Genomic DNA, 8,633 nt, shown 5'->3' with positions numbered 1-8,633 from the left:
GTTGCCAGAACCCCAGTGACTACCAGAGACCCAGGGAGGGACATTCATCTTCTAAAAGCAAAGCAAAAAGTCTTTATGCCACATGATTCCACTTATATGAGATTATAGAAAAGGTGAAACTATGGTGACAGAAGGTAGATCAGCAGTTGCCTGGGGCAGCGGTGGGTGCCGAGGTGCAAGGAACATGAGGGAACTTTCTGAGATGATAGAAATGTTCTACATCTTTTATTGTGGTGGTGCTTAGATGACATGTCAAATCTCATTGAATTGTACCTTAAAAATTACACTGCAATAAATAGCTAATTAAAAAAAAAAAAACGTTAAGACACCCTCATTTAAAATGGGTGGGAGGGCCAAGGGTGCAAACTAAACCAGGTCCCTCCATCCTGCTCCTCTCCACATCTCCTGGGGGACTGTCTCCATTGGAGATCCGTGGTCTGGATATCCTGGTTACTGACTGAAGAGAAGGAGCCCCACTGAGTGGTACAGATTGCTTCCTTATTTTTTTTCTCATTTTCCTTGATGCTCCAAGGGTGCTGTGGAGGATGACAGCGGTACATGGTGATAATGAAATAAATCTGGAAGCATGTTCAAATCTCTTCCCCTCCTAACTGGGCCTTCTTGAGAACCAAGGGGAATCACACCCAAATCCCCAGATTCCATCTCCCCATGTCCATCTCTGCAGAGGTGCTATGGCGTTCCTTCTTCTTTGCAGTTATGTTGGGACTGGAGAACAAGGCGTCTTCCCCTGGCACTGCCTGACCCCTTATGTAGAGAGTGGTGCCATTAGACCAGCCCTCAGGACCCTCTCCTGCCGCTATGCCCAGCTTGTTTCTTTAAAAATGCCTCTTCAGTTCTTTAGGAGGTTCCAGAACTTACAGCATAAGATATCTCTACATGATTTTATTAATCCCAGGAACTCAGGATTAGGCTGAAACTTATTAGAGAAAATTTAAATCATTGCACAATTTAATTGCAACTTTGAAGAGATTCCTGGGGGACATTTCTTTAAAAAACTTTTACTTGAAAATTTAATGAAATAACCCCTTGGTCATTAATCTGCCTGGCTAGTTGGTAGGGAATGTGTTCACACCTACAGTGACATAGACTCCAGATTTCATTCCATTATAAATCTCTGTGACCTCAACTCACCTACCAGTGTCACTGAAAGTCATTAAAATGTTTTAAGTCCACTCAAGCCCTAAGGGATATCTTTATAATTACAGTTACGTATAAAGTTTTGTGAAGCGGGTGAACAATTCTGAAGTTGCTATACACAACAAATGCCGAAATGGTGAGGAGGTGCATGAAAACTGAAATCCTACTTCCTTCAACTGACAAGGAAATGTGCGTATTGCCTATAACTTTTATTTCTTTTTAAATCAAATTATAACTATTATGAAAAGATATTTCTCAAAGAAAATTCTACTAAATCCAGCATGCCTTTTGATATCGAGCGTGGGACGTGGTTATCCATTGAAACCTCACTCCCTCAAGAGACCATGAAGGGAGAGCAGGTTATCACCCATTGGGGCTTCTATTTGTTGAGTGAGGTTTTGGACGCTAGAGGACTAGGTGCCCCTCTGGCTGGATTTTGTGACTTTTTATTTCATAATGTCTATTTCTCTATGATTATTCTTAATGTGGAGGGGGCTTATATTCATCTTTGGAGAGAGCAAGAAAGTGAGAGCTGAAAAGAATCCTGTTTTGGAGACAAAAAAATCCCAACGGATACGCCCAGCGGTCGCCTCCATTGAGAAGAAAGCATCCTTGGCACCCTCAGCAAAGAAGAAAGGAGAATATGGAAGATGGCTTGGCTCCAAAGTAACAGGTGTAGAAAGTATCCCTCACATCATAGCCTGAGGGCTCCTGGTTGCTCCACAGGAGAGAGGGGGAAGTCATATTTCATTTGGCAGTAGCCCTACCCAACACCTGGAATATGCCTATCAAATGCCCAGCAATTCTTACTTGTAAGTATCCTTAATGTTATTTTTTGAGATATGAAAAATAAAATTGTTATTGAGTGCTTTTCTGTGTCAGACACTGTGGTAAACATCCTCACACATATTAGCTCACTGACTCCCAAATATAGCCTCGAGAGGCAGATGGCGTTAGCCTCCATTTACAGATGGTGTTTAATGAAATCCAGTAACAACAGCTATCACATTTGCCTTCCACAGACAGCAGGGCACAGTCCACAGAGTCTTCAGGTCACTGCAGCTGAGCCCCCTACCCAGAGTGCCCCATGTACTCCCACCACTCACCCTGATGGGGCAGCTCTCCTGGCTCTTTGCTGGCCTCCTCTGCTGTTTAGGGGATGAATTCTCTCTTCCTCTCTTCTTGGCCCAAGGACCCACTCATTTTCATGAGAACATATTAGCACAGCCGAAAGCTATTCCTTCCCAGCACCACTAGATTCCAACCCCCTCTTCATAAAGTTCCAGCCAGTATTTCGTTTTGTTTTCTATTTTTGTTGGAGTTAGTGGTGGTATATGACTTCTCCTCGTGGTGCTTTGTTCCTGGTAAAACTGCCTCTCTCACATGCCTTAGAGGCTTGTTGCCTGTTCTCCTCTCCAAGGACCAGTGCAGTGGTGCCAAGAGATCTGAAGATGATTGAAAGCCCTAAATCTGTGAAAACCATCACAGTACGGAACATTTATGATACAGACTTAAAAAGAAATGCACCACGTCTCACGCTTTTTAGATGGATAACAATAATTCCATCCTTTGTCATGTCCAAGATTTTGAGAGGAAAAAAGCAAAATCTTCAGAATCATAAAATCTTCCCCGCCTTAAAATAAAAGTCTATCCGTCTTTGGTCATCGTAAAATGCAGGCTTTTCTTCTTCCAGAGCCTGGAGGGTCACGAAAGTGTTGTCTTGTAACACAGGCTAGCTTTTGTCTGGGCTGAACATGTGCTCTAGTTTGTCCTTACTCTACTTCAGCTCAGGAAGGAAAGCAACACGATAGTTATTCTGGTAAGCTCATGCTGTGAAAGGGAAAATGTCTCCAAAGGGCCTGGCATAATTGTGTCCAGTATAAGTTGGCAGGAGGAAGACCCTAGCCCGTGGTCCTGGGGACCTCTCCAGCCTTGTGCCTGACCACTCTGTTCTGGGTCATCTATTTCCTACGCACATCTTCTACAGAAGTTTCCCTGTTGTTTATTTTTTTTTTTTTAAGATATTATTTATTTGACAGAGAGAGAGGGCACACAAGCAAGGGGAGTGTGAGAGGGAGAAGCAGGCTTCCCGCCTAGTAGGGAGCGGGACTCGATCACATGACCCTGGGATCATGAACTGAGCCGAAGGCAGACGCTTAACGGCTGAGCCCCTCAGGTGCCCCTCCCCGCTGCTTAGAGCCTCTGTTTAGAGCCTTGTGGGCAGAGGCTTATGAATTGCTGCTTCTTGTTCCTGAAGATTCCTAGCACTGATGAGAACCACCGTCAGGTGACCGTTGACTCTGTCCCAAACTCTTATTTTCTGTTCCAGCATCATCGCCTCCTTAGATGATTTCTGTTTGTTTCTATCACCAGGAAAATTATTCGACTTTCTGTCTCTGTACCAGGGGAAACCAGTTCTGTTTTATCTCCTACACGTCACTATTGATAAGAGGCAATCCGGGGACCAAGAAAGCATGGTTGAGCTGGGCTGCTGGACTGTGGAAAGGCACCTGGCATACACCTGTCTGCAGCCGCGATTCCAGCTTAGAGCTGCACAGGGCAGGTGCTGTGGGGAATGTGGGGAGGGAGGCACCGGATTCCAGGGAAGAAGGGGTGACCATTTCTGGTTATCACCATGCTTATTGTCAGAGGCAATTTTGTCCAAATTCTTGTACACTGGTTTATTACCACATAGTTCTCTTGAGGCTAAACCTTTTAGGAGAAAGTACTCTACATCTGTCTGTTATGTGTCTTACATTTCAGATATTTTCTGTTTTCTTGCTGTCACTGGTTTGTTTTGTAGCTGGGCGATTTTGATATTTCCAGAGCAAAGACATCAACCAATAAAATGGGGTAAATTGTCCGTAGTCACATCATAACTCAGATATCATCACTGAAGTTGGACAATAATTTGCTTGCCTTCAGGAAAAGTTTTAAGGCCCAAACCTAAGAGAAGTTTTTATGTGAAAAAGCAAACCAAAGCACTAGAAAAAATTATAACCTGGCTAAGTTGTTATCAGTGCCTTTAAGCTCCCGACTAACTAAATCTTGATGAAATCTGAAAAACAAAACCCAGGACCAATTTTACCTGAGAGGTGACCTCTTCTTTAAGGGCACACCTCTTAATTCCAGGTATGATGGAAATAATTGCTTTTAGGGCCTATCTTAATATATCTACGTGGTCAGAAGAGAACAAGAAGCGTCATTCAAATTAATAACCGTAAAGTTTTTCCCCCACCTGTTCTATATGCCAAGCACAGAGGAAATTAAGGGTGGAAAGTAAATTTTTGCCATTTATATTCTAGACAAACTACCTTTTAGGTTATTGCAATTGGAAGGTGCCAGTTATTTCAGCTGTGTTCCTTTCTTTTTGTGACACATTTTGAAAAATCATTCAGGTTCAAAAACAATATATATTAACTAATCACTTGAGTCTTTTCACCTGAGACGTTTAAGACCTTCATGGAGCCCATTTTTTTCCTTTTTTCCCATTTTTTCCTAATTCTTAATAAAGACATAACTTGATGAATAATAATCTCATATTAAAACAGGCATGGACTTATGAAGCAAGGGGTCTTGATGTAAGGGTTGGATTAAAGTCAGCACAATAGGAACTTGTCAGAGCTTTGCAGTTTCCAGAACTGACAGCTGGAATGGAGATCTGCTGTTTTATAAGACGTAAGTCATTTTATAACTTTTAAACAGTGACTACACTATTAGACATTTTCATGAGTTTGTATTTCTGATAAAATCTCTTTCATACACATTATTTTTGGACTGAAATTCTGAAAATAGACGTATACATTTTATAAACTGAAAGATTCAAGGCTGAAATTGTAAATGTCACCATGTTATTTCAATTGGATTTCTCGGTCATTTGAGATGATGAGGAATCTCTGGGGGCATGGGGTAGAGATATATTTCCATTTCTTTGTTCTTTTAAGCCAACGTATAGCAGCCCATAGAAAAGGAACCAGAACCACCATTGTTTCATTTGTGTAACTAAACACTAGATGGCGCTGTCCCCCGAAGGAATTAACTGGAATGCTAAGTTTTTTAAAGCCTATTGTCAGGGGTTGGTTTGTTACTTTGTGTTTCCCAGAAGTCAGATAAAAATATTCCCTTTCCTTTTTGTTCTTAATAAAGTTTCAACTTTATGAATAAGCATCTACACTTGAAACAAACAGGGAGTTCTTGAATAATGTAACTCTCAGTAAGATGTTAGGTAAATGTAAACGACAGGATGCTAACTCTTGGCTTCACTGTACCGAGAACAGACTCGTTGAACTTGTTTACTTTTCTGTTGTTTTAACAAACTTTACTTTAAAAAAGTTTTAAAAAGATTTTATTTATTTGAGAGAGAGAGAGCATGAGTGAGGTGAGGAGCAGAGGGAGAACAGACTCCCCACTGAGCAGGGAGCCAGACGAGGGGCTCCATCCCAGGGTCCTGGGATCATGACCTGAGACCAAGGCAGGTACTTCACTGACTGAGCCACCCAGGTGCCCCACAAACTTTATTTTTAGAACTGTTTCAGATTTATGGAAAAATTTCATAGCTAGTACAGTGAGTTCCCATATATCTTGCATCCAGTTTCCCCTACTATGGTACATTTGTCACAACTAATGAATTGACATTGATTTATTATTATTAAAGTCCACACTTTATTCAGACTTCCTTGTTTTTTAGCTGATGTCTTTTTCTGTTCCAGGATCCCATCCAGGATACCGCATTAGATTTAGTTCTTGTATTTCCTTAGGCTCCTTAGCTGTGACAGTTTCTCAGACTGTCTTCATTTTTGATGACCATGAAGGTTTGGAGTGTTACTGGTTGGGTATCGTATAAGATGCCCCATGCATTGGAATGTGTCAATGTTTCCTAATGATTAGATTAGAGTTGGGGGAGGAAGACCACAGACGTTAAGTGCCTTTTTATCCTTTCAAGGGTACATACTACTGCCAAGACTAATTACCGGTGCTAATGTTGACTTTTATCACCTGGCTGAGGCAGTCTTTGTCAAGTTGCTTCACTCTCAAGTTACCTTTTCCCTCCCTTCCCTTACTGTCCTCCTTGGAATGAAGTCATTATGCACAGTGACTGCTTAAGGAGTAGGGTGCTATGCTTCACCTCTTTGAGGGTGAAATAGTTACATAAATTATTTGGAATTCTTCTGCATGGGAAAATTTTCTCTTCTCCACTTATTTGTTGAATTTATTTATACCAATATAGACTCATGAATTTTTATTTTACACTCTGGGTTATAATCCAATACTTCTTGATTTATTTGGTTACTCAAATTATTCCACCTTTGACCGTTGCGAGCTTTCGGTCGGCTCCTGTGTCCCTTTGACATGTCCCCATCACTATGGGTTTGTGGTTTTTTTAAAGCAATCTGTTTGCTTCTTAATAGATTTTGTTAAGTCTACAAATAGTATTTAGCTCCATTATTCTTTGAGCATTTCTCTTTTCCATTATTAAAGTAGTAGACGATAACAAAAATTGAAAGATAAAAGAGAAAGAAGCTCAATTCAATCTTTATTACTTGAGTGTGTTCTCTTGAAGTGCCCTCTCCTTTTTCCTTACTTTGCATACTTTTCACTATTTCTTTTTTTTTTTAAAATAGGTCTAATTGTTCTTTGTAAATAATTCATATTTGGGTTATTTCTGCTTAACAATACATTATGAACATTTTCCTTCCTCATTAGTATATATCACTTAAAGTGTTCTACATAGATCAATTAACCTTTCCTTGTAATTGATTAAAATTGGCCCATAAATATCCTCGGTGTATTGCATAATTCTGAATGCATAGGAGGTCTTTAATGCATAGAGACTGAATAAATTAGCTCTTTAGAGAGTTTCGATATTTTCAAATTATAAATAGTGATGAAAGGAGTGCATTTGAGTCTATGAGATACTTAAGTACTTTTACAAATTTAAGATTTCTAGAAGTTGAGCTGAGTCCAATAATAGCGTCAAAATTTTTGAAGCTCTTAATCATGATTAGATTTTACAAAGTTGGGCAAATTGCATGAGGCTAATCATTGAAGGAAAAGGAAACATATTGTCCTGACTATCCGAATAAGCAAGGAGTCACTGTTTGAGAATCTCAACAGAATGGAGGCCTTTTAATGAGATAGAAGACTTATCATAGACATGATGTCTAATTCAGAGTTGGGGAGCTGCCCTTCTCTGCACCCATTCTCACTGCTATGCTGAAACTCCGGGAAGTTGTGTGACCAGGTTATTTCCACCTTGTTTAACACAGGGCAGGAGGAGAGGGATTTATATCCTGGGCAGCACTGGCCACATCACCCTCTCAGGCACTCGCATAAGTGGGCAGAACAGTGAGAATTCGAATTTCTCCCCAAGGCCTCTGCTTAATGACACTGCAGTACTAGCCACAATGTTCACTGAACGTTCACACAGTAGCTTGAAAACCCCAGAAAATAACAGAAGCTAGACTCCTACATTTGATGGGAGGAGATCTGTTAAAAGAATGAAAGGAGATTTCCTTCTGTCCTTTTTAAAAAGCTTTACAATTATTTTTCTCTCATAGGAAAGAGTTCAGTCCTTGTTTTGCAAGGGAGTTTCTTTGCAGGTTTGCACATTCAGATTTTATTTGTTGTTGTTTTTTTTTAAACGATTTTATTTATTTATTTTAGAGAGAGGGTGAGAGTAGGGAGGAGTGGAGGGAGAGGGACAAGCAGACTCCGCCCTGAACTCAGAGCCAGATGTGAGGCTTGAGCCCAGGACCCTGAGATCATGACCTGAGCCAAAACCAAGAATCGGACGCTTCACAGACTGAGCCACCCAGGCACCCCTGCACATTCAGATTGTAAACCTCACGCCTGTTGTTGAATGTTGGTTTGGGGATATGTGTCTGGTGGGGATTCACCACTTTCGGGTTCTGCTCTGTGAGGAGCCTGAAGGTGCTCTCACTTCTTCCTCTGCCTCAACGTTAGTCTTCTGACAGACAACCCCATTTTCTAACCCACCGCATGCCTCCCAGAAGCTTACATACAGCATGGGGGAATTCGCTCCTTACCGGCATTCTTTGTTACACTATTGATATATAAAGATGGAAAGTCTTTCTTTCTTATTCGACTCTTTGGAGTTGAGAGTTTTAATCTGATCCTTAAGTTTCTTCTTCTTTTTCTTCATTTCCTCCCACAGCCCGAGCAGCTCTCTGCAATATGGTTTGGCTATTTTTAAAGCTGTTGACAGATGGGAAGCTGCTGTTGAGAGAGATAAGTGATAACAGAATCACTCTGGGGTGTGTGTCGAGGTGTTCTTTAATATGAACTACGCTCCAGCTAGTTCACCACCCAGCATGGCGGGTGATCGAGAAACACTAGTGGATGGAATGAATGGGTGAACAGCTGGTATCTTATCGTTATACATCTCCCAGAGTTGAGATAACTCACTCCTAGTTCTTATCCACTAGTTCTGCTTTCTTAGGGATAAAAGTCATTTT

Source organism: Ursus arctos, unplaced genomic scaffold (assembly GCF_023065955.2).
Source record: "Ursus arctos isolate Adak ecotype North America unplaced genomic scaffold, UrsArc2.0 scaffold_6, whole genome shotgun sequence".
NCBI classification, from domain to species: domain Eukaryota; kingdom Metazoa; phylum Chordata; class Mammalia; order Carnivora; family Ursidae; genus Ursus; species Ursus arctos.
The sequence above is the reverse complement of the archived record's forward strand: the minus strand, read 5'-3'. Positions refer to the sequence as shown.